Raw genomic sequence first — 25,211 nt, forward strand, 5'->3', positions numbered from 1 at the left:
ATTTGTATATTGGTCTCATATCTTTACCTTTGCTGAACTTATTAGTTCTTACAGTTTTTTTTTACTGCATTCTGTAGACTCTTCTTGTCAAAGGAAAATGATAGTTTTGCTGCTTCCTTTCCAATTCAGATTTTTTTTTGTCTTGCCTAATTATTCTGGTTAGCACCTCAAGTACTAGATTGAATAAAAATGATAAAGCAGGTACAGTGTCTCTTCCTGATCTCAGGGAAAGCATCCAGTCTTTTCCCATTAAGTTGAGGCTGTGGGTTTTGTGTAGATGTCCTTTATCTGATGGAGGAACGTTTCTTCCGTTCCTAGTTTGTTAAGTGTTTTTATCACGAGAGGGTTTGATTTTGTCAAATGCTGTTCTTTTGCAACTATTTAATGATTCTGTGGGTTTATCCTACTTACAGGGCTTTCTCCCCCTCTCAGCTGCTGGGGTTCTGTGTTGTCTGTGCTGGTGGCTGCATGTCTGCACCTCCCACGCAGATCCACGGCGACCCTCCTCCTTCCACAGAATCTCCTCTGCAGTTTTCTCTCCAGCTCTCCTCTGAGAAGGCGCTGCCTCCACTTGTTTGGTACTATTTTCCTCTAGCCTAGAGCAGTACACCCTTTCCCTATGCCACCATCTTGGAATCTCCTTACATGTTTCTGACAGCTACTAAAGTTGAAGATGTTTTAATATCTCTTATTTAAGCACATTTTTAATTTTTCCATGTGCGTTGCATGTCGGTGCTCTTTGATCATTTCTTACAATCTCATTTGTCTTTCTTGTTAATTTATGGCAACTCCTTACATGTTGCATATCTATTTCATGTTACTTATGAATATTATAGATTTATGGTTTCCAAGTTCATAAAAACTAATGCTATGTAACTGCATTAAATTACTTTTGACTAAGATTTTAGCTTAAAAGGATATAAAACTCAGTGACTTTGTTTTTAGGTCTAAGGCAAAGTGAAATATTTCCCATCACAACTTTGACACATTTAAAATTATATTCTCAGATTCTACTGATGCTTTTTTGCTAAACAACTGATTATAAAGTAACTAAAAATTTCTGGTTGCTAAAGCGATCATTATGAATATGTTCCATAACTGTCCATGCTTGCTTCTGGTCTCCTTCAATTATACACTAAGCAGCTTCCGCCCACTGAGCAGAATTGCCATTTCCAAAGGAAATGCTTTGATAGTATGTGTCTCTCAGTGAATTTTAATGTTTCATTTAAGTTGTTGAATTTAATGGAATAAAATTATTTTAACATTTCCTTAATATATACTTAAATATCTGTAAAATCTTAAGTTAATTCCCCTTTTTGATCCTCTTGCTTTTCTCTCGGTTTTTGTTGATTAATCTGGCTATGGACTTGCCAACTTCATTGATCTTCCCACATAAATAGCTTTCATTTTTATATATTGTTCTGTAATGCTTTTTTTTTTAAAGATTTCTTTACTTATTTGAAAGTTGGAGTAACACAGAGAGAGAAGGAAAGGCAGAGGCTGAGGCAGAGAGAGAGAGAGAGAGAGAGAGAGAGGTCTTCCATCCTCTGGTTCACTCCCTAAATGACTGCAAAGGGCAGAGCTGAGGTGATCTGAAGCCAGGAGCCAGGATCTTCTTCTGGGTCTCCCACATGGGTTCAGGAGCCCAAGGGCTTGGGTCATCTTCCACTGCTTTCCCAGGCCATAGCAGAGATCTGGATTGGAAGTGGGGCAGCTGGGACTCAAACCGGCGCCCACATGGGATGCTGGCACTGCAGGTGGCAGCCTTACCCGCCACACAACAGCGCCAGCCCCAGTGCTTTTTTTTTTTTTTTTTTTTTTTTTTTTAAGATTTATTTACTTATTTAAGAGGCAGAATTACAGAGAGAAGGAGAGACAGAGAGAAAGATCTTCCATCTGCTGGATCACTCCGCAAATGGCCATAACAACTGGGACTGGGCCAATCTGATGCCAGGAGCCAGGAGCTTCTTCCAGGTCTTCTACGTGGGTACAAGGGCCTAAGCACTTGGCTATCCTCTGCTGCCTTTCCAGGTACATTAACAGGGACTGGATCAGAAATAGAGCAGTTGGACTTGAAATGACACATGTATCGGATACCGGTGCTGCAGCCCCGGCTCTAACCTGCTGAGCCACAGCACCAGTCTCATGTATTGCCTTTTTTTTTTTTTTTTAATTGTACCTTAGTGTCATTTAATATTTAACTTTTTATTTAAAAAAATTTTTAAAAACAGGATGCAACCAAGCATTGTGCACTGCATTTGGTGTTTTATTATTATTATTTATTTGAGAGGTAGAGTTCAGACAGTGAGAGGGAGAGACAGAGATAAAAGTCTTCCATATGGCTGGTTCACTCCCCAAATGGCTATAACAGCCAGAATTGGGCCGATCTGAAACCAGGAGCCAGGAGCTTCTTCCTGGTCTCACATGTGGGTGCAGGGGCCCAAAGCACTTGGGCCATCTTCTACTGCTTTCCCAGACCATAGTAGAGAGCTGGATAGGTAGAAGGGCAGCTGACACTAAAACCTGCACTCATATAGGATGCTGGCGGTGCAGGCGGAGGATTACTTACTGCACCACAGAGCTGACCCCCTTAATGTTTGACTTTTCAATTTGAGAAGCAGAGACACATAGAAAGACTGACAGAAAAGAACTCCCATCTGTTACTTCGCTCCCTAAATGACCACAGAGACAGATCTAGGCTAGGCCAGGGCCTAAACTGGGAAGTGGGAGTTCTACCCCCAAGTCTTCCACATGTGTGGCAGGGACACAATCACTGAAGCTGTAACTATTGCCTATAATTGAAGCTATAACTGTCCACATTAACAGGAAGTTGGAATAAGGCACTATAGCTTGGAATTGAACGGGCATTCCAATATCGAATGCCGGTGTCCTAATTGGCATCTTAATTAGGCTATATGTCCATCCTTATTGTCTAATGCTTTTCTTCTTTCTAGGAGATACTTCAACAAATTCACAGGAAATGGAATTAAAACAAATTTATTTTGGTACAAAAAAATTGACATTGTATATTGAAAAGTTCATGAATATGTATCAGGAGAAAACTATGCATAAATTTCAAATATTTTTGCACCAAAATAAATATATTTCAATTCCATTTTCTATGTTCTTTTTGAAGTATCCTCATGATTTGTTGATTTTTGCTGTTGTTACTGACCCCAGGTTCTTTGACTCCATTGCAATGGAAATTGACAAGAGGCCACACACACCACTTAGACACGGCTTATTGGGGGCTTATGCTTGAACACAAAGGAGATTGCATGGTGGGAAGAGGTTCTATTACCAACTGGATCTCCCACAGGAGCTGGACAAGGGTTTTTATTGAGTTGTGGAGACACAGCCATGCCCTTTCAGTCACCAGCTTGTCCCACTCAGTACACAGCTCTTTGGTTTGTGTCTGGCTTGGTGTTCTGCCCAGGTGTGATTGTTTTGTTTGAACATGACACACTAAAAATGATAATGTTGTTCGTTACCTCGGTGAGGTCCTATGTCACTTGTAATGAGCTATTCTGGGCATGTGTGCAGGTTGGGCAAGTCCCTATTAGGGCAGCAGGAGGTTTTTCATGGTTAGGGTCTGGATGCTTCCTGCTCCTGATTGGGTTGGGGCTGCGGATGGACACATATCAGGTTGGGTGGGTCTTGATTTTGTGAATTTGATTTCAATGCTTTCTCATTCTCCCTAAGAAATTTTATCCTCCTTGTTACTAAGGAGAGTGGCCTGAAAGTCTCATCTCTTGCAGCGGCTGCCTGCTGAAGAACAACAGTTGACCCTACATCCTGGAAGCATAAGAATGCCTTGTTCTCTGTTCTTTCTTTTTTTCTAAAATTTACTTGTTCATTTGGAAGAGAGGGGTCTTCCCCATCTGCTGGTTCATGCCCCAAATGGTGGCAAGTCAGATCTGGGCCAGACTGAAACCAGGAGCAAGAAACTCCATTTGGGTCTTTCACATGGGTGGCAGGGGCCCAAGTGCCCAGGACACCATCTACTGCCTTCCCATGTGTGTTAGCAGGAGTTGGATTGAAAGTGAAAGAGTCAGGACTCAAACTGACACCCTGGGATGTTGGCATTGTAAGCAGTAGCTTAACCAGGTGTATCATAATTCCAGCCCCTCACTCTGTGTTCTAATGACCAATAGTTAGTTACTTCTGCTGGAGGGATGAGTTGCAAGGCCCAGGCTAGACATGGAACTGTTTGAGCCTAGAAGATCCAAATCTTACCAAAAGGTTAAAAAGATATGTTTCAAAGACTGGTAATAGCAGGATAGCAACCAAGGGTCCTATAAGGGGTAAAAACCAAGTAAGACTGGTGATGGCCTTTTTAACAGTTTCCCAAATAGTGGAGTCTGCATCTTTTTGTTGTCTAAGCTTATGAAGCCATCTAGCCTGTTGTAGCTTTAATCTTCACCTTGACTTCCCTGTGTGTTTATCTAAGTACAATAAGAGATGTTAGTTACTGTGTAGATTCTACACTATTGAGGAAGAAAATAGTCCAGGGCTATGCAATTGTCTAAAACTCTGTTGGATGCGGAGTTGAACAATACTTCTACATTTTTGAGGTCTCAATGGTATGAGATGTTAGAATTTCTATAGACTTGATTAAATTTCAGATGATCAGTTTTTGGTAAGTGAAACCCCCACAAGGAGCCACTAACCCTGTTGTTAATTACAGCCAAATTTAAACCAATGACCTCCTAGTCCTTCCACTTGAAAATCAGAGGGTTATAGTTTGTGGGCTATGAATAAAGATTGCCTGAAACCCCAACACCCCAACAGTGGCTTGAGAATTGTTGAGGCATTGATGGATAGTTAATAAGAGTGGGGAAGTACATGAGGGCTGAGGCCTTTTGTAATATAGGAACTTGTTAAGAGAGGACCCAAAACAAGCTATTCCAGGCAAGTGTTCACACTCGCTTAGAAGAGGAAGAATTTAGGGCCTCGCTTAATTGAGTTCTCCAATCCTCTGAGTTGCCCTCCCGGATCTGATTACAACAGACTCCCATAATAGCTAAGCCTCTTTCCAGTAGGAACTCTCTTGGGAAGTTTAGGTACTCTGTATATCATTTCCCAAAATCCCTCTGGGTTGTTTGTTTCTGACCACATCTTACGTTGGCCAAGCCAAAGCCTCCTATCTTCCTTTGGGGTGCGAGTGAGTTCAGCTATGGCAACACTGGGCTGAAGCATTTAGTTGGATAGGATATATAGTTTCATTGGTATCACTGCGATGTGGGACACAAGGAGCAACAAGAGATGTCTTCTTATAAGGGGAAGAAGGGTATAAGCCTGGGGAAGGAAGTACTTTCACCACTAATTCAACAGCAATGGGAAAATCAGATCAGGATAAAAGACCACTGGGGCCCCAGAAACACATTTATATATAAAGCTATGGGAGCAAGGGCATAGAATGTCCAGCTATGACATGATTGAAGATAGATGTAACATATCCAACTGCTAGTTTTTTTTTTTCCCTCAGCTATTATGCAATAAAATTGGACAACAGAGTTAGTTTCCTCGGGGTGTCCTACAGCAGTGGCCCAAAGATTTAATAGGCATGTCAGAATTATAACCATTTTAGGCTCATCAAGGAAAAAAGAGATGCTTCCCAGGGCATGCCAGTTGAGAAAGCGAGCAAAATGATTAGTACTGGGAAGAAAAACATGAGGTGTATGGATCACCGTGCTTAGCTGTCCTTTTCTGGAAGCAGTAGTTCAGGTCCTCTCCTGGTTCACAGCAGCAGATGGTGTCCTAGGGAGGCGCCTTTAGGGCTTTAGAAAAGCACTGTTGTAGTCAGGAGAGGTGGACCCAGCTGCAGACCACTTCAAGTTTTACTGCAGTGGAGGTGGCCAAGAATATTTGAAAGGATCCTTTCTATTTTTGGATAACTTGTCTTCTTTTTTAAACTTTGGTTTAATAAATATAGATTTCAAAAGTACAACTTGTGTATTATAGCAGTTTTCCCCCCATAACCTCCCTCCTACCTGCAAACCATCCCAGCTCCTACTCCCTCTCCCATCCCATTCTTCATTAAGATTCATTTTTAATTATTTTTATGTACAGAAGATCAACTTAGTATATACTAAGTAAAGATTTCAACAGATTGCACCCACACAGACACACAAAGTATAGAGTACTGTTTGAATACTAGTTTTACTGTTAATTCTCATAGTGCGACACATTAAGGGATAACTTGTGTTTAGGGGACCTGTCTCTCCAAGATTTATGTAGAACCTGGTTCCCTAGCTGAACTCAGGTATTGGAAGATGTCTCCTTGTCAGGTGCTGGCAAAGCCCACTTTGCATATTCCATGATGGTTCTCTGGACCTGTCCTGGGTTAATTATATGGCTTAAGGTCTGATGCAATTCTCCCTTTGTGAGGAGGTGAGTGGTAAGGAAAGATCTTCCATTTCAAAGCAGCTAAGATCTAGGATTCTACAAGGAGCAGTGAGAATCCCAAGGAATGTTTGAGAGAGTATTTTGGTTCATGATTCATGGGTTTCTTGGCAGAACTTAGCTAATGTTCCTAAGGATGTGATTCCAGAAGTTAGGGTCCCATATCTAGGGAGGTGGGGAATCTGGGTAACATTTGCTGCAAAGGAAAGTACATTATTGCTTTGGAGGGATCTGGGGCATGCAGAAGGAGGGATTATCTCCCTTAAGAGAAGTTTACAAACTTCTATTGCCCTCTCAGTGCAGGTAGTGAAGGCCTCCAACCCTCCTGTGAAGTTATCAATGGAGGCATTGAATCCTGATCCAGGCAGCATTTGAGTAAAATCCATGAGCCAATCTTTTCCTGTTTTTTTCCCTCTGTGTTGAGCTGATTTTATCAATGAAGTCAAGATAGGATGATGGTTTGGGGGATTATTATAGGCATAACATTTCATAGGATAAGGTCACCTGCTTTCTGATCTTTCTGGGCCTTTCTCTGTAAGGATTTTATGGACCAGTTTCTACAGGGTAACTCCCCCTTCATGGGTGGCATCACAGAGGAGTTTAATGAGCTTTCCATTGATCTGGCCCTGGGATAAGAACCTTACTATTTTTAATGAAACATCTATCATCTTCCTTCCCATACCCTAACCTTTTAGCCTTCACACATTTTTGTTGGCTGTGCTGGGGACAGGTAAAGAGCTTGGAAGGGTCTATCATAAAAGCTAGCATCTATGAGGTCCCTGAGCTTGGTCTTATTTAGTGGCTTTGTCTGGTTCACAATGTACCCTTATTTGTGGTGGCCCACACAGTGAATGACAGCCACCTGTTGAGGAAGTTGAACTTCATCTGAAAAGGCAGTATTAGATCTTTTTGATTTATAGGCAACTTTTTGGCTATTAACTTTCCTCCTTTCTTCCATATATAGTATCATGGTCATGCAGTACTGGAAACCCTTAGTTAATTGCTTTGATTTCTCCCAATTGTAAGACCAAAATCATTGCTATCAGCTCTGATTTTGGGGCTGAAGTTTGAAATGGGAGTGTTTCTGAATCTATGGTATCAGTTAAACTCAACAAAACCGTCATGTGCCCTGGACTCTTCCCTTCACAAAACTCTGCCATTGGTGTACTACTCAGCATTTGGTTTCTTGAGGGGCTCATTCTAGAAGTGAAACCTGCTGGAATAGGTTTGTCCTATAGTCTCAACACATTGTTTGTAGAATCTCCTCATTTGTGTCCAGAAACAGTGTGGATGGGTTTAGAATTTGATAGACCTTTCAGGTAATGTTGGGTGTTTCTAATAGAAGACCTTGGTATTTAGTTAATCTGTCAGCTAATTATGTCCTCTGATCTCTAGTACTGTTTGCACCTTGTGAGGGATTGGTACCTCTATGGGTTGTCCTTGCATTAATTTAGAAGTCCTGTTGACCAGAAAGGCCATGGAAGCTATTGCACTTAGGAAGCTGAGTCATCCCTGAGCCATTAAATCCAACTGTTTTGAAAAGTAGGCCACTGGTCTCCGGAGAGGCCCTAGCCTCTAAATCTGAACTCCCAAGGAAATTCCTAACCTTTCATAGACATGAAGAATGAATGATTTTTCTGTTTGTGAGTCCCAGAGCCCAGAGGTTGGTCCAGCTACACCTTTTGGGTTTCAAAGGCCTGCTGCCATTCTGGGTTCCAGTACAGAGGTTCTTGATCTTCATCCTTTAGCATCTCAAGTAGGGGTCTTCCATGAACCTATATTTGGTATCAAAGGCAACAGAAACCTGGTATTCCCAGAAATCCTTGAAATTTTTTCCTAGTTTTGGGGACTTTTAAGGAAATAATTGCTTGTTTCTGTTCAAAAGCTAGGGCAGAACATAAGATCCAAGGTCAAAATAAAAGTTAGGCGTTAGATATTGGTAAGGAAATCAGAGCTTTTGGAGGAAGACTATATCCTTGTTCATCCAAGAAATTCAAGGTTTTTATACTGTAGTCAGAGTCTCACCAAGAGGGGTTGGCAATCAGCAAACCATCTACAATTCTACATATTATAAGAGAGTACAATTTTTTTTAAAGATTTATTTTATTTATTTGAAAGACAGAGTTACAGAGAGAGGTAGAGACAGAGAGAGAGGTCTTCCGTCCGCTGGTTCACTCCCCAGATGGCCGCATTGAACGGCCGGAGCTGTGCCAATCCGAAGCAAGGAGCCAGGAGCTTCTTCCGGGTCTCCCACGTGGGTGCAGGGGCCCAAGCACCCAGACCATCCTCCACTGCTATCCCAGGCCATAGCAGAGAGCTGGATGGGAAGAGGAGCAACCAGGACTAGAACCAGCACCCATATATGATGCCGGCGCTTCAGGCCAGGGCTTTTAATCTTCTGTGCCACAGCACCGGTCCCAAGAGAGTACAATTTTTATGGTGAACTTTCTTACTTCTCTTGCTAGGCCATTCCAAAATAGGTGAGGTCTGTCTTTGAAATTCTGAGAGGGCACAGTCCAGGTACATTGTGTGGCCGCCTATGTATCTGGGTTTTTCCACTTGAAGACACAAGTGTATTGGGACTCTGAATAAAGGGCAACATAAAAAAGTTGTCTTTTAAGTGAGCACACTATAGTATTTGGCCTCTCCAGGTATTTGAATGAGTGTCTGGGTCCTTGGTGACAAGGGGCCATCTTCTACACATAGTGGGTTGAGGTGCAGCCTGAGACATTGGTATCCAATATGGATGCCAGTTTATGTCCCAGAAGCTTTACTTCCAATCCAGCTCCCTTGCTAATGAGCCTGGACAAAACAATGGAGGATGGCTCAAGTGGTTGGGCCTCTGCATTCTTGTGTGAGGTCTGGAAGAACCTCCTGGCTCCTGGCTTCAGTGTGGCCCAGGCCTAGCTTTTGTGGTCATTTGGGGAGTGAACCAGAGGATCTATTTCTCTCTCAGTGTCTCTCCCCCTCTCTGTGTAAATCTGTCTTTCAAATAAATAAATTAAAAAAAAAACCCGCTTCTATTGGTGTGTAATGCTATAAATTCCTTCTAAATACTGCTTATGGTGTATTCTACAAATTTTGACATATTTTTAGAGTTTCAGTTCTAAATTTTTCTAATTTCCCTGTAGACTTATTTTATTCATTGGTTATTTACAAGTATGTTTTTAGTTTTCAAGTTTTTTTTTTATTTTGCAGATATCTCCCTGTTTTTGATATCTGATATATTAAAAACTTTTAAAATTTCTTTCATAATCCAGAATATATGGCTTAGCTTTGGCAATATTACAGTTTCAGTTAACAGAATGCATTTTATTGTCCTTGAATAGACTGTCCTATAAATGTTAACTAAGTCAATTTCATTAATAGTGTTGTTCAAAGTCTTCAATATCTTTATTGATTTTCTATCTACTTCCATTAATTATTGAGAAATGGGAAATGAAATCTCTGACTCTGAAAATGGGTTTCTATACTTGTATTTCTCCTAGAAGTTTGTCAGTTTTCTTCTCTTTCATTTTTGCCTATTTTCGTTTTTAAACTCTGCTTTTAATGCAGCAACTTCATGTGTAACAAAGCTTTGTTTTTAAATGTGTAAATGTTTAGGAATATTATGTGCTTCTGATAAATTGATCCTTTTATCATTATAAAACTGTCCTCTTTGTCCCTGAAACTATTCTTTACTAGGAATAAACCCTGATAGTACTAATGTCCCTACAGCTTTTTTTGGTTGACATTAACATGGTATTTTTAAAAAGATTTATTTAATTTATTTAAAATGCAGAGTGAGAGAGAGAGGGTGAGACAGAGAGAAAGAGACCTTCCATCCTCTGGTTCATTTTCCAAATGGCTGCCACAGCCAGGGCCAGGCCAGGCCACAGCCAGGAGCCAGGAACTCCATCTGGGTATCCCACATGGATTGCAGGGGCCCCAATTACTTGGACCATCTTCCACTTCTTTCCCAGACACATTAGCCAGGAGCTGGGTCAGAAGCAGAGCAGCCAGGACTCGAACCAGTGCCCTGATATGGGATGCCAACATTATAGGCCATGCCTGTAATATTGGCCCCAAGATAATATTTTTTTTGTTTAATCTATTTATGACTTTGCATTTAAAGTTGGTTTATTGTAAGTAGGACATTGTTGAGTATCATTTATTTTATCCAATATTACAATCCGCATATTTTAATTGGAGATGTTGAGATTATCCACTTTGATGAGAATTTTGAAATATTTGACCTCAAACCTATCATCTTGCTATTTGCTTTCTGTTTGTGCCAATTGTTCTATGTTAACTTTTTAATTTTTCTGGTTAGTTGAATATATTTATTATTCTATGTTGTCTCTATTGTTGGCTTATTAGCTAAAAGTCTTTGAATGTTTTTAGGCATTATTTCTTCTAATTTTTTTTCTGTTCTTTAATTGCCTCTCCTTTGGAGGTCTTTATTAATAACAATTATATATATTAGAATACTTGAGACTTTTATGCAGATTACAAATGGTCTCCTATTTTTTCCATCTTTTAAGATTCTTCTGTATTTTTAATTTTAGATAGTTTCTATTTCTAGTTTCCTCATTCATCAATATTCCCTTCTGCAGTATCTTCTTGTTGTTAATTCCATTCAATGTGTTTTTCATCTCAGCCGTTTTTAGTTTCATACATGTTCAATCTTTCTTCTAGCCTATTGAACACATGGAATATAGTTACAACATTTGAAATGCATGCTTTAATATCCTTCTCAACTAATTCTATCTTCTGCTTAATTTCTGTTTGGATTTCCATTAATTAACTTTTCCTCTGATTATGAATCATTATTTCCCTGTTTGTGTACATATCTGTAATTTTTTTTACTCATATAGAGTAGTTGTTAATATTGTTTTCTTGTTAACACTTAAACATAACTCAACAATACAGATTTGCATTTTGTATATAGTACTTAGCTTCTGAAAACCTTGCAAAACAAGTTATATATAACTAACACTCTTTCTTCCCTCTTTCATCTCAGATGGGGCTAATAGCTAGTAACTAAGGAAACATGAGTTCCAGTATGCACTAATTAGTTTCACTTTCTTGCTGTCAACTTTTGGTAAAGATACATAAATTAACTCCATTTGTATGTATTTAGTTGGATGTCTGCACTGGAGTGGCACATACCTGGTAATTAAAAAAAAATTATTTATTTATTTATATGAAAGGCAGAGTGACAAAGAAAGGGGGAGAGATGGAGAGAGATATCTTTCTCTGCTAGTTCACTCCTCAAATGCCCGCAACAGCTGGCACCAGGCCAGGTGGGAGCCAGTAGCCAGGAACTCCATCTAGGTATCCCATGTGTGTGGCAGGAACTCAAATACTTGAGTCAACATCTGTTAGCAGGAAGCTGAGTCAGGAGCACAGAGTAGCCAGAACTTGAACCAGGCACTTGGTTATGGGATGCAAGTGCCCAGGTGTCAACTTAACCCACAGATCCCACCTCATACAGTAATTTTTGACTCTATATCAGACATCATTTTGGTGTGGATTGATGGGTAGCTAGAGGGAAGATCTCTGGGTAACCCAAATGGCCACACAACTGCTGTTGGACAGCCTTGGTGCAGCCCACTGTGGGGTGGCTCTCATGGCATGACCTGCTCTCAGATGGCTCTGGTGGCCAACACACTCAGTGCACTTGTGGCTGACTCCTGTGTGGTAGCTTGGCTCTGCTCACATAACAGCCCCCTTTCTGTGCACCATCCAAACTCCCTTCTCTTTCTGTGCACCACCAAAACTTCACTTTCCGTATACCATGACACCCTGCCATCTTCTGTTTATCAGCAAGAGCAAGTTTCTCCATGCTGTGAAGTTAGAATCAGCACCAGCTGGAAATATTCAATATGGCTGTGTCTCCTTTAGGTCATTATAATGTCATGCTAATAAAATTACCATGGCAGGCGCTCCCATTCCCATCATGCGTCTGACACCAGGACACTTCTGATATTTTCAATATAGGGCAGGGAAATAGGTGGTACTTAAGCCATGTCCATCAAACTCTGCACCCTTTGAATATTCAATTGAGTGCCTCTCCCTACATCAACCCTTGTGCCACCCAGTAGTATAAAGGCCATCCTGAACCTTGTTAGGATTTTCTTTTTTTAGGGGGTGGGGGTGTTTGTATTGATTTTTTAATTGGAGTCTTTTTGTGTTTTGGCTATTCATTTTTTCTTTCTCTTGAGCTGGCCTAATTTGAGTGTGCACTTTTTCTTTGTTTCAAATAAACCCCGCTTTCCTGTATACCTTTATGTCTCCACTTCCAATTCTTTCACGTGTGGGGGAAAGAACCTGAAATAAGCCAAGCTGGGGGCCCTATTGCCCACAATTTTACCTTGATGGGTAAATTGGATTATTTCCTTTCCTTATGAATATTCTTGAACTTCGCTCTGGGATATGGTTAAGTTACCTGGAAACAATTTGATCCTTCTGGATCAGCTTTTGTTAAGCAATACCAGGCTAGGCTTACTTCCAGACTAATTGTGCCCCACTTCTGAAGCAAAAGCCTCATCTACTTAGGTTAAAGTATTTTTGTACTAACTTATTAGACCAGTTTCTTTCATCTTAAATATCTGATTAAGACCCTGGCCTGGGATGGATTGGTACAAGCATTTGGGGAGTGAACCAGTGGAAGGAAGCATGAATGCACACTCTGTCTCCTTCTCTGTATACCTCCAAAATAAATAAATTCACTTTAAAAGAGAAGGAAATCTTGTCATTTGCAACAATATTGATAAATTTGGAGGATATTACGTTAAAATAAGTCAGGCACAGAAATACGAATGCTCCATGATCTCACTGACAAATGGAGTATAAATAAGTTGAACTCATAGAAATAGAGTAAAATAGTGGTTTTAAGAGGCTGGGGGAGATACTGGTCAACCTACACAAAATTATAGTTAGAAACAATAATTTCAAGAGATCATTGTTGTGCAACATGGTGAATACAATAATAAAATATACATTTTGAAAATTGCTGAGAGTAGATTTCCAATGTTCTCTAAAATAAGAGATAAGTATGTGAGGTAATGCATACGTAAAATAGCTCGATTTTTCTATTCTACAATGTATATATTAGTGTAGCAAAACATCACATTACCATAATCATAAAATATTTACTTGTCAGATAGCTGAATAAATTAATTTTTAAAAATATGGTCAACTTGATGTGTTGATCCCTGGTGGAAAATAGAACTTGGATATAACATAAACTCAGCATTCTTCCGGTGTGTGCTGAATGACCTGAGAAAACGGATCAATGTACTTAAAAATTTGGGGCTTTCTCACTAGAGTAAATTAAAGTTGGTTTGAAATGCAATACTTCTGAAGAACATTTGTACTTTGTTATCTTATTAGGACTCATACTTCTTTGCCTTGCATTCTAGATAATTTATTTACAAAATTATGCCAAATTTGGGAATCTAAAAAAAAGGTATCTGATTTTCAGTTGGCAAATCTTGATAGCGTTTCTGACCTTTTAAAGTTATTATTCATTGACATGTTATGGTGTTTAATTTTCATATTTAGTTCAAAGGATAATATAAAGAGGCTGTGTTGAAGATCACTAATGGCATCTGCCTAAGAGACAAATGCAGTGATTGCTCTTTACACATAACTAGAAATCAGGAACAATATAGCATCTAAGGATTTAAGAATTTAAATCAGAAGTACATAAGGTTTACATCCTGATATACCTGAAACATGTTCCATACTCCTTTGGCTTTCACTATCTCTAATTTTTCTATTAGATGAGAAGTTATTCATTTTGTGGCAATAAAGAAATTTCAATTTGAACTGCCATATATCTTTTAATCAGAATTCTCCCAAAGCACAAAAGTAAAAGTGTAAAAGTTGCTGTGTTTCATTAGTTTCATTCTTTTGAATGTTGCTACACTGAAAGCTCTGTGTGAAATTATTAGAAGACAAGTTTTCAAATGGCTGTAAAGGAAGATGCATATATGGGGACTCTCTCAAAGGGCATTATTTAAAAAAGAAATTTTCAGCCATCCAGATCTCAGGGTAGCTATGGCCATTCAGGGATAGAGAATCCACCATCTGTATGATTATTTTTACATCTGAACTTTTTTTATACACCGGAGAGTCTCAAAACTTTCAGGGTCATTTGCCCAGCATGTAGTGGGATGTCCTGTGCAATAGATTCCAATTAACATGGCCATATTCAATGGTGCTGTACCACCAGTGATGTACAACTGCTTTCCCCTTGGCTTTATATGGCACTTCTTTGTTGCAGCAGCAACCAGGTCTATCGCCTCTTTGATAAAAATTTCAGTTACCCCAGAGAGACGCTTTCAACTTTATTAAGCATTGAAGTCTGCACATTTGTTCTTCTTTGGAAGAGCAGATCAAAAGCAAGCTTTCTAAGGAAGTAATCTGATAAATTAGGATAGTACTTGCAGACTTTGGCAATAATGTTTTTCTGTAATTGAAACCTAAGAACTTGTGTCAACTGGCTGGACTATTCTGAACTTCTTAGCATTTAACAAAAGTTTCTATCTTTTATTTTTTAAAAGTAAATAGAATTCCTTGATTCTATTTAACCAGTTCTTTTGCATGCTGTGTCCTTTGGTTGTGGTTAGGAAAACCTCTGTCTAGGTTTAGTGATGGGAACTGACAAGGAAAAAAGCAATTAGATCATCAGGTTGTGATATAGAGAAGAGCCAGGGCTTTTCAGTCCCATGTCTATAAAAAGTTGGGCAAGACAATTTTTCTGGGCCAGGGTTTCCTCATCTTTGAAAAGGGAATATTGATTGTATGACACGTAAGACCCCTGCTGAACCCAAAATTCTCTAATTTTAAATCTTGGGCGGAATGTGATCAGTCACTAACAATGTCTTATAGTTATGTAGAGCCATTTTTACTTTACATCTCCTTCCTGCTTCAATTCCAGGTTTGTTTTTGCAGTGGAATAATACAGTGCATTGTTACCTATGGGTTGGAATGAGATGGAGCTGGAACACCAGTTAAAGCCAGAGTAGTGCTGCTTTCACAAAGGAAATAAGGCAGAGCCCTGTTTCTCCTATGAACCAATTTTGGGAAAGGCATCTTGCAAACTCCTTCATATAAAATTGTCCCTTCTACACACACATAAACACATAGAGATTTCTCATTTCTTCCTTTTTTTTTTTTTTTTTTGACAGGTAGAGATAGATAGTGAGAGAGACAGACAGACAGAAAGGTCTTCCCTCCGTTGGTTCATCCCCCAAATTGCCGCCACGGCTGGCGCTGTGCTAGTCCGAAGCCAAGAGCCAGGTGCTTCCTCCTGGTCTCCAATGCGGGTGCAGGGGTCAAGGACTTGGGCCATCCTCCACTGCCCTCCCGGGCCACAGCAGAGAGCTGGACTGGAAGAGCAACCGGGACTAGAACCTGGCACCCATATGGGATGCTGGCACCGCAGGCAGAGGATTAACCAAGTGAGCCACTGCACCAGCCCCCTTCTCATATCTTTATCTGAGTGCTACTTCTGTTGTTGGCCCTCAGATTACAATAAGCTCTCATGGGTTTATATTTGACCTTTGAACTCCAATTTGTGGAATCTGGATCCTTGGGAAGGGTAGCCTGATTCAAAATGCACAGTACATATTATCTGTAGACCGAAAGTAATTCCTCCAGGTGTTTTGTTAATCGATACTTAAAATGAAAACACTATCCACATAAGTCCTGAAAATGTTTTAGCGTTAAAACGTTGGAAACAACTTTGTAGAATAATTCTTTCTAAATTTTAAGTTCTGATGATTGGGGATCAAATTTGGGCCATGTTCTTCAGGTCTTAATGAGGATAAATACCACTAAAACAGAAGTAATATTATTATAAACTTTTTTTTTGGGAGGTAGGGATTTGGAAGTTCAGTTACTAACCTCAGACCCTCAGTAATTTAATTCTGATATTTGGTAATTTATTTGTTCTCTCTATCCCTGTTTTCATAATTTTTATGTTATAACAACCTCTGTGAATGTTAATTTTTAACTTATTTTAAAAGATGTTTATTTCTATTTACTTGAAAGGCAGAGTAATACACACTCACACACACACACAGAGAGATTGAGATTGAAAAAGAGAGAGAGAGAGAGAGATATCTTCCATCCACTGGCTCACTCTTCCAAAGCAACAGTTGGGGGTGGCCCAAGTCAAAGCCAGGAACTCCATTCAGGTCTTCTCTGTAGGTGGTAGGGACTCAAGAATTCGGATCATGATTTTCTGCCTCCCTGGACACATTAGCAAGAAGCTGGATCAGAAGCAGAGTAGCAGAGACTTGAATCAGAACTCCAAAATGGTATGTGGGCTTCCCAAAGAGGAGATTCAACTTGCTGTGCAACAATGCCTGCTCCATTACTAGTTTGTTAGTGGTTAGTTGCAGTGTGGTATCCAAAATCATATAAATTAACTTTGTGTTCTCAGTTGTGTTGAAACCATTGATCTATCTCAAACTTTGAATCTTTTACTCAGGAATGAATTGATAACATCATCCATTGATTATTGGGAAAATATTGATTCACAGGATTATTCAGATCTTCTGAATATTGATCTATTTCATTATATAATTTTAAAACATTATTTTGTTAAAAAATCAACCACCAATCTAACTAGAAAAGTATACAAGTGTTAAAAACTGTGAAGCTCACAGTGGCAGATTCAGGTTTTCAAAAATTTTAATTTTCTCTTTAAGACTCAAGTTTTATCTCAAGCAATAAATACTATTTGTTGTTTTCCTTGAAATGCCAGGTTTGGAGCCCACTTTGTGGCATAGCAGGTTAAGCTACAGCTTGAGACACTGGCTCTCATATGAGCACTATTTGGAGTCCTGGCTGCTCTACTTCTGATCTAGCTCCATGCTAATGCACTTGGGAAAGCAGCAGAAAATTGGCCAAGTACTTGAGACCCTTCCATGCATACGGGAGACCTGAATGAAGCTCCTCGCTTCTGGTTAAACCCTGGCCCAACCCCAGCCATTGCAGTCATTTGGGGAGTGAACCAGTGGATGAATGGACTGATCTCTCTCTCTTGTTCTCTTTCTTTTTCTGTCTTTAAAATAAAAAAATATAAAAATTTAAGAACTTTTAATTTAAAAAAAAAGAAATGACTGGAATACTTTGTTCATTAAAAGAAAAAAAGTCTGACAAATACCCAATATGAAAAAATTCTTCATTTTTTTCATGTTAAAATTATGTTCCATGAAAACAAGTTGCTCTTAAAAAAAAAAAAGATTTATTTATTTATTTGAAAGGCAGAGTTACAGAGAGAGAGAGCGGGGGTGGGGGTGGAGAATCTTCCATCCACTGGTTCATTTCCCAAATGGCTGCAACAGGCAGAGCTGGGATGATCTGAAGACAGGAGCCAGAAGCTTCTTCCAGGTCCCTGATATGACTGCAGGCCACTGCTTTCTCAGGCAAATTATCAGGGAGCTGGATCAGAACTCAGCTAGGATCTGAACCTGTGCCCATATGGGATGTGAGTGTTTCAGGATTCTGTTTAAAAATGGGCAAGCTTACTTTTCCCTTTCCCATGAAGTTGCTTCATTACAAGTAAGAAAATAGGGCTGGTGTTTCGCTTAGTGGTTAAGATCCCTGCATTCCATATCAGAGTGCCTCAGCTTAATTTCCAGCTTCTGGCTTCTAATTCCCGCTTCCTGCCAATGAGGACCCTGGGAGGCACCAGGTGATGACTCAAGAAGTTGTGTCCCTGCCACCCACATGGGAGACCTTAATAGAGTCCTAGCTCTTGGCGCCAGCTCTGGCACCAGCCAAACCCTGGCTGTCATGGGCATTTGTGGCAGCAAATGGGAGCTCTCTCTGATCTGTCTCTGATTCTCTAATAAATGTTTTAAAAGTTAAAAATTATGGAAGTAAGGAATTACCGACACTAAGGCCCACTCCTCAGAAGCGGAGACCCACTTCTTAATGTCTTAATGCTGAGATTGTCCTATCTTGCTAACTGAGACAGAATTTATTAGTAGTGGGGATTTGAACTAACGTAGTAGGTACTTGGTAAGCAGCACATAGCTGCTTTCTTCTCACTTGTTATTTACGTCTTTTTCCAAGGTGGGATAGTAACAAATGGACAATTTAAGAAGTTTCTGACGCAGAGGGAAGGCCAGGATTGGGTCTGGTCTGAGGCCAAAGTCCATGTACTTGGTCACTGTCTTATAGTAATCTCTATGCTGCTAACCAGCTCTGAAAGTCAGCAATTATGAAAGATAAATATGTTCCAAGAGTGTAGACAAGGCTGCTGGCAGTAGAAACAGATCCTAAAGACAGGCTTGAAAGAATTTAGTACTAACACAGACCCAAAGGACTGGAGTGAAACTGGAAGGATTATAGCAGCTGCAACACACATTGAGTTTCTATCTGTATGGGATGCATAGCAGAGTCTAGTCGTCAGAGAGTCAGTTTTGAATGAAAACGGTTCAAAACCTAGAATTACCATTCACCACTGTGTGATTATGGATAGGTAACTCACTTTATTTTGCTTCACTGCACTCGTTTGTCATATGAAACAATGAGTGACAATGAAGATCATGTTCCTTATTATGGCTTCAATTAGCAATAGTGTGGTAAGTAGTAGAGCACATGGTTAACATTAGCAAATCTTGGCTATTAAAATTACTTGCAGTATGGGCACATGATAATTATGCAGTACAAATAAGCAGTTTTCATTTAATTTAGTGTCCTTGCTTCTTGATACTGGTACAGCACAAGCTTTGTAATTTATATGTTTATTCATTTGTTTGCTGTACAATGACCATCCACTATGTAACAGTCCTTGTTCTGGGAGATGAACCCATATTTATATAGGGATTATTTCTATTTCACTGTAGATACTGGGAAGAGAAGTAAGTTCATTTTTCATAGGCTTTCTCAAATCATGCAGTTCATGGCCAGTACATCACTATTTTTCTTTATTCTATTTTTTTTAATACCAGTCAGTCTACTAATAATTACATCTTGATCTTTAGGCCAACATTTAAAAATCAAACATACAAGATAGGATGTTCTTGTCTATTTTCTTGAAGATAGGAAAGTGAGTGTCTCCTATTTTCTGACGTTTTCAGAAAGCTTTTAAAAATTCAAGTAAAAAAATCATTTTGTGGGGCTGGCACTGTGATGTAGCAGGTAAAGCCACCACGTGCAGCTCCACCATCCCATATGGGCACCAGTTCGAGTCCCAGTTGCTTCTCTTCTGACCAGCTTCCTGCTAATGTGCCTGTGAAAGCATTGGAGGATGGCCCCTGTACCCATGTAGGAGACCAGGAGGAAGCACCTGACTCTTGGCTTCTGCCTGGCCCAGCCCCTACTACACCACAGTGCTGGTGCCTCACTATTATTCTCATCACAAATAAATTTCCTGAGATTGTGAAAATGATGCCTAAGAACTGTAACGCATGAGTGTTATTGATTTCTTCACTGAAAATGAAAATAATATTAAAACATTTAAAGGTAGGAGTGGCATTGTGGTGTAGTGAGGCACCACCTGTGATGCCGGAATCCAATATTGGCACAGGCTCAAGTCCTAGCTGCTATACTTCTGATCCACTTCCTGCTAATGCGCATGAGAAAAGTAGTGAATCACAGCTCAAGTGCTTGGGCCCTTGCTGCCAACTAAGAGACCTGGATGAAGCTCCTGGCTCCTGGTTTTGGTCTGGCTCAGCTCTAGCTGTTGTGGCCATTTGGGGAGTGAACCAGCAGATGTAATATCTGTCTCTCTCTGTGCCTCCCTCTCTATAACTCTGATTTTCAAGTTAATAAAATAAATCTTAAAAAATAATTTAAAGATAATCTTTGGTAGGAAAAACTAATTGTTTTTCTTTAACAGCCCAGGCTTCATTCGTCCTGAAAGTTTAAAGTCTTTCTAATCTTAGCAAACACATAGGAAAATCATAGTACAGCTATGCCCCGAATTTATCTTTTAGATCTCATGTCTGACAGATTTGAAAATTGAATTATATCTTAAATGTATTAGGAGGAATCCCCATACAAATGTTTCATAAAATGAATCATTTCAGCAAGGGATTCTATTGTTAACCTCTCTAAATTACATCTTGAATGTCTGGGTTTGTGAATTGCATGTTTAGCGGAAGCTATCATAAAAGTGTCTTTTTTAAATTCATCAAGTCAGAATCACATTATGTCAAGAATCTCGATGGAAATAAAATCATAATGTGAGTCATGGGCTGAATTTCATACCAGTGACAGAATTTTTAGTATGCATTTCCTTAGATCAATTTCCAGAATCATTCAGTGCCATTGGCCAATTCCTCTTTCTTGAAGGTGCTCTTGTTTTGAATTATATGGACATTTGTCTCAACTATTTCTCTCTCATCTCTTTGGCTGTTTCTTCTTCAGAATCTTCATCTCTACCTGTAGCTCTAGGTCTAGATATCAGACTCCTTCGATTAGGTCCTGGGCTGTTCTGTTTTTACAGATCCAGATCCTGCTTGCAGTGCTTGATTTCATTACATGAAAGACTTAAACTGAGTGCTTCTGTGTCCCTAATATATAAAAATTATAATGCAATAGTAACTACTTCATCAGGTTATTTTGAGGATAAGCACATTTTTTAAAAGATTTATTTATTTATTTGAAAGGTGAGTTACAGACAGGCAGAGAGAGCGAGAGCGAGAGCGAGAGAGAGAGAGAGAGAGAGAGAGAGAAAGAGAAAGTCTTTCATCTGCTGGTTCACTCCCCAAATGGCTGCAACAGCTGGAGCTGAGCTGATCTGGAATCAGGAGCCAGGAGCTTCTTCTGGGTCTCCTATGTGGGTGCAGGGGCCCAAGAACTTGGGCCATCTTCCACTGCTTTCCCAGGCCATGGCAGAGAGCTGGATTGGAAGTGGAGCAGCTGGGACTCAAACTGGCACCCATTTGGGATGCTAGCACTGTAAGTGGTGGCTTTACCCGCTACACCACAGCACTGGCCCCAAGTAAAGTCTTTGGGCACCTGCACCCATGTGGAAGACCCAGAAGAAGCTCCTGGCTTCTTCTTTCATTTGAAAGGCAGGATTAGAGAGAAAAAGAGAGAGGTCTTCCATCCACTGGGTCACTTCTCAAATGGCTGTAATTCAGAAACACAGACATTCAAGATATAGGTCATCTTCTGCTACTTACCCAACTTTTTAATATATATAAAAAAGACAACATCTGGTTTCAACAACTATCATTCTCGATCTTCTTTCATGTATTTATTTTAAAAGTGTAGAATTTATATTTTATTGCCATTTATAATGACAGTATGACACCTGGATATATAGTTTCCATATTTCCTACTTTTTGTAAATAAAAAAATTACAAGTCTTAAACAGCTGAAGGCTGGTTGTGTTTTCAGAAAACATGATTAGAGTAGTTCATTAATGGTGGTTTCAAACTTTTCCTTATTAGCTCCAGAAAATTCACCCATCTTTAGCCCCTTTTTAATAACTGGAAGGTTGGCATGCATTTGACTTCACATTCTGCAGCAATATTCTGGCAGTCATCCACAACTACTTTAAGGAACAACATGTTGTAATACTTTTTAGAGAGGGAATGAAAGAAAGGCTTGATCATTTTGCAGGGTCAACATGATGTGGCTGAGAAGTCAACCATGACAAGTTTATCTCCTGCAGTGTCCAAGGCTTCCTGAAAAGCAGACTTGCTGTCAGTCTGCTTCGCCATTTTGTCTGTTGGGTGTCTGACGAGCAACTGTAAGAACAGATGGAAAGAGATCCAAAGAGCTGGACCAAGCCTATCCATCTTCTTTCATTTATACTACCACCCACGCCATCATATCCCAGATTAGATTATTTGGAAGTGAACCTAAATCCTAAACACCATACTATCTATTTTCTTTCTATATCTAAAACTGCAAAGACTCTTTCTAACAAATTTTTCAAGATATCATGAAATGTCTTATACTTCTTTTCTTTTTTCAACTTTTAGTTTAAATCAGAATCCATATAAAGTCCATAAGTAGCAGTTGTTGACATATATCTTAGGTTTCTTTTAATCCTTATTTCCTCTGCCTTCCTGAAATATAGTTTTAAAGAAATAATGATTTTCCTTTCAGTATCTCTTTGCTCTCAGAATTTCCTGAAAAATTGGTTAGATGTAAAGGCTTGGCTTGGTTTTATGCAGGTCTGCTTTTTTTTTTTTTTTTTTTTTTTTTGACAGGCAGAGTGGACAGTGAGAGAGAGAGACAGAGAGAGAAAGGTCTTCCTTTTGCCGCTGGTTCACCCTCCAATGGCCGCCGCTGCAGCCGGCGCACCGCGCTGATCCTGGCAGGAGCCAGGAGCCAGGTGCTTTTCCTGGTCTCCCATGGGGTGCAGGGCCCAAGCACCTGGGCCATCCTCCACTGCACTCCCTGGCCATAGCAGAGAGCTGGCCTGGAAGAGGGGCAACCGGGACAGAATCCGGCGCCCCAACCGGGACTAGAACCCTGTGTGCCGGCGCCGCAAGGTGGAGGATTAGCCTATTGAGCCACGGCGCCGGCTCCAGGTCTGCTTTTTGACAAGGTATTTGGCTAGAAGTATTGGGCACTTTCATCAGGAGCCTGGTTGTATCTCTTTGTCATGTTCTTAATAGCTGTTAATGGTCATTTTTTGAGTACATTCATTTTACCATTAATGGTTATAAAATGTTAATAGTCTCTTCTTGTTTCATTTATTGGCAGAAATACTTCTCTCAAGAAAACCTTTCCATCACAACTTCTGATTATCCAGCTGCATCTTTAATATAGGAAAGAAAGACTGAATATTCTTTTCCCTTATTTATAAGCTTTCATCATAATAAATTGATTATGTATCATCCCCCATGGTTTTCAATGCATTTTTTTAAAAGATTTATTTACTTATTTGACAGTCAGAGTTACACACAGAGAGAGAAGAGGCAGAGAGAGAGAGAGAGAGAGAGAGAGAGAGAGAAAGTCTTCCATCACTGCTTCACTCCCCAATTGGCTGCAACAGCCAGAGCTGTGCCAATCCAAAGCTAGGAGCCAGGAGCTTCTTCTGGGTCTCCCACGTGGGTGCAGGGGCCCAAGGGCTTGGGCCATCTTCTACTGCTTTCTTAGGCCATAGCAGAGAGCTGGATCAGAAGTGGAGCAGCTGGGCCTTGAACCAGTGCCCATATGGGATGCTGGCACTGCAGGTCGTAGCTTTACCTGCTACACCACAGTGCCAGTCCCAAATTATACCATCTTTAGTAAGGGCTTCTTTACTTTGGCTCCTGAGTCGTTATGACAGACTCAATAGTTTTTGATAGCTTCATTGTTTTCTGGCACTATAAGGTATTCCATCATTTTAGACATTTCCCCTGCTCTGGTAATAAAATCAATAATTTCTCCAAGAAACTCAGTATTGGAAAATAATATTTAGAGATGGCTATCTGGATCTGAGGTAAGCCCACTACTGCAACACTGGTCATTGTTTCAAGGTTTGCTCAGTGAACCGATCCAGGAAACATGTAAATATTTTTATAGAGAAAACATGAGTTCATAGTATTCTAAATTTAAATTGAAATAACAATGTATTTATTTCATTTCTTTGGTTTTGTTTGCATTTTTTCCACTATTGTAAAAGAAATTGGTTCTTAATGGCATAAGCAAAATTACTTATTTTCCTCATCCTGGATTGTATATAATAGTTTCAGAATAACATAACCAATGTTATTACTAACAATATAATTACTGAAAATTGCTCAAGATTTTTATTTTTTACATTTATTTATTTTGGTTTTCAGGCTGTATCGTTCTTGTTAAATGAAACTCTTGTTTTCAACTCAATTTGAATAATTCTCCATATGACTGAGCCATCAACTCATTGCATAGATTGGTTTTGTTTTGTTTTACATTTTCAGGGATTTTAAAATTAAATTTTAAGGGTAAGCATTGTGGCACAGTGGGTTAAGCTGCAGTTTGGAACACTGGCAACCCATATGGGCACCAATTCGATTCCCAGCTGCTCCACTTCTCAGTCAGCTCCCTGCTAATGTGCGTGGGAAAGCAGCTGAAGATGGCTCAAGTTTTTAGGCTCCAGCCACCCATGTGGGAATCCTATATGGAATTCCAAACTCCTGGCTTTGGTCTGGCCCAGCTCTAACTATTTCAACCATTTGAGGAATGAAACAGCTGATGGGAAGATTCTCTCTCTCTCTCTCTCTCTCTCTCTCTCCCTCTCTCCCTCTCTCCCTCTCTCCCTCTCTCCCTCTCCCTCTCTCCCTCTCTCCCTCTCTCCCTCTCTCCCACTTTCCCTCCCTCTCCCTCTCCCTCTCTCTCTGTCATTCTGCCTTTCAAATAAGTAAACTCAATCTTTAATTTTAATTTAATTAAGTAAAACAAGCACATGGTTCCAAAGAAACCTACCACATGGAGTATATTCAAAGAAGTCTATCATCTGTGCCCAACTTTCCTGCAGTTTCTTTCCTCTATCATTATTCAGAAACTTTTTTCTTTAGTCTTTCATCTAAAATATAAAGAAACATATACATGTTTATGTATCCTCCCTCCTTTAAAAAAAATGGTGACAGGGGCTGGAACTGCTGTGTAAGGCCACCACCTGCAGTGCTGGCATGCCATATGGGCGTCGGTTCGAGACCTGGCTGCTCCATTTCCAATCCAGCTCTCTGCTATGGCCTAAGAAAGCAGTAGAAGATGGCCCAAGCCCTTGGGCCTCTGCACTCATGTGGGAAACATGGAAGAAGCTCCTGACTCCTGGCTTTGGATCAGCCCAGCTCCGGCCGTTGAGGCCATCTGGGGAGTGAACCAGCGGATGGAAGACCTCTCTGTCTCTCTGCCTCTGTCTCTCT

The 25,211-nt window shown here is 40.0% G+C and overlaps 1 pseudogene; it reads right to left on the reverse strand.

Moving 5' to 3' along the window:
• Positions 1–21,771: 21,771 nt before the first annotated feature.
• Positions 21,772–22,088, reverse strand: LOC100339576 (thioredoxin pseudogene; annotated as a pseudogene).
• Between the last annotated feature and the right edge of the window lie 3,123 nt (positions 22,089–25,211).

Source organism: Oryctolagus cuniculus, chromosome 4, assembly GCF_051225735.1.
Source record: "Oryctolagus cuniculus isolate XC-2025 breed Fujian yellow rabbit chromosome 4, ASM5122573v1, whole genome shotgun sequence".
In the NCBI taxonomy this organism is placed as follows: Eukaryota; Metazoa; Chordata; class Mammalia; order Lagomorpha; family Leporidae; genus Oryctolagus; species Oryctolagus cuniculus.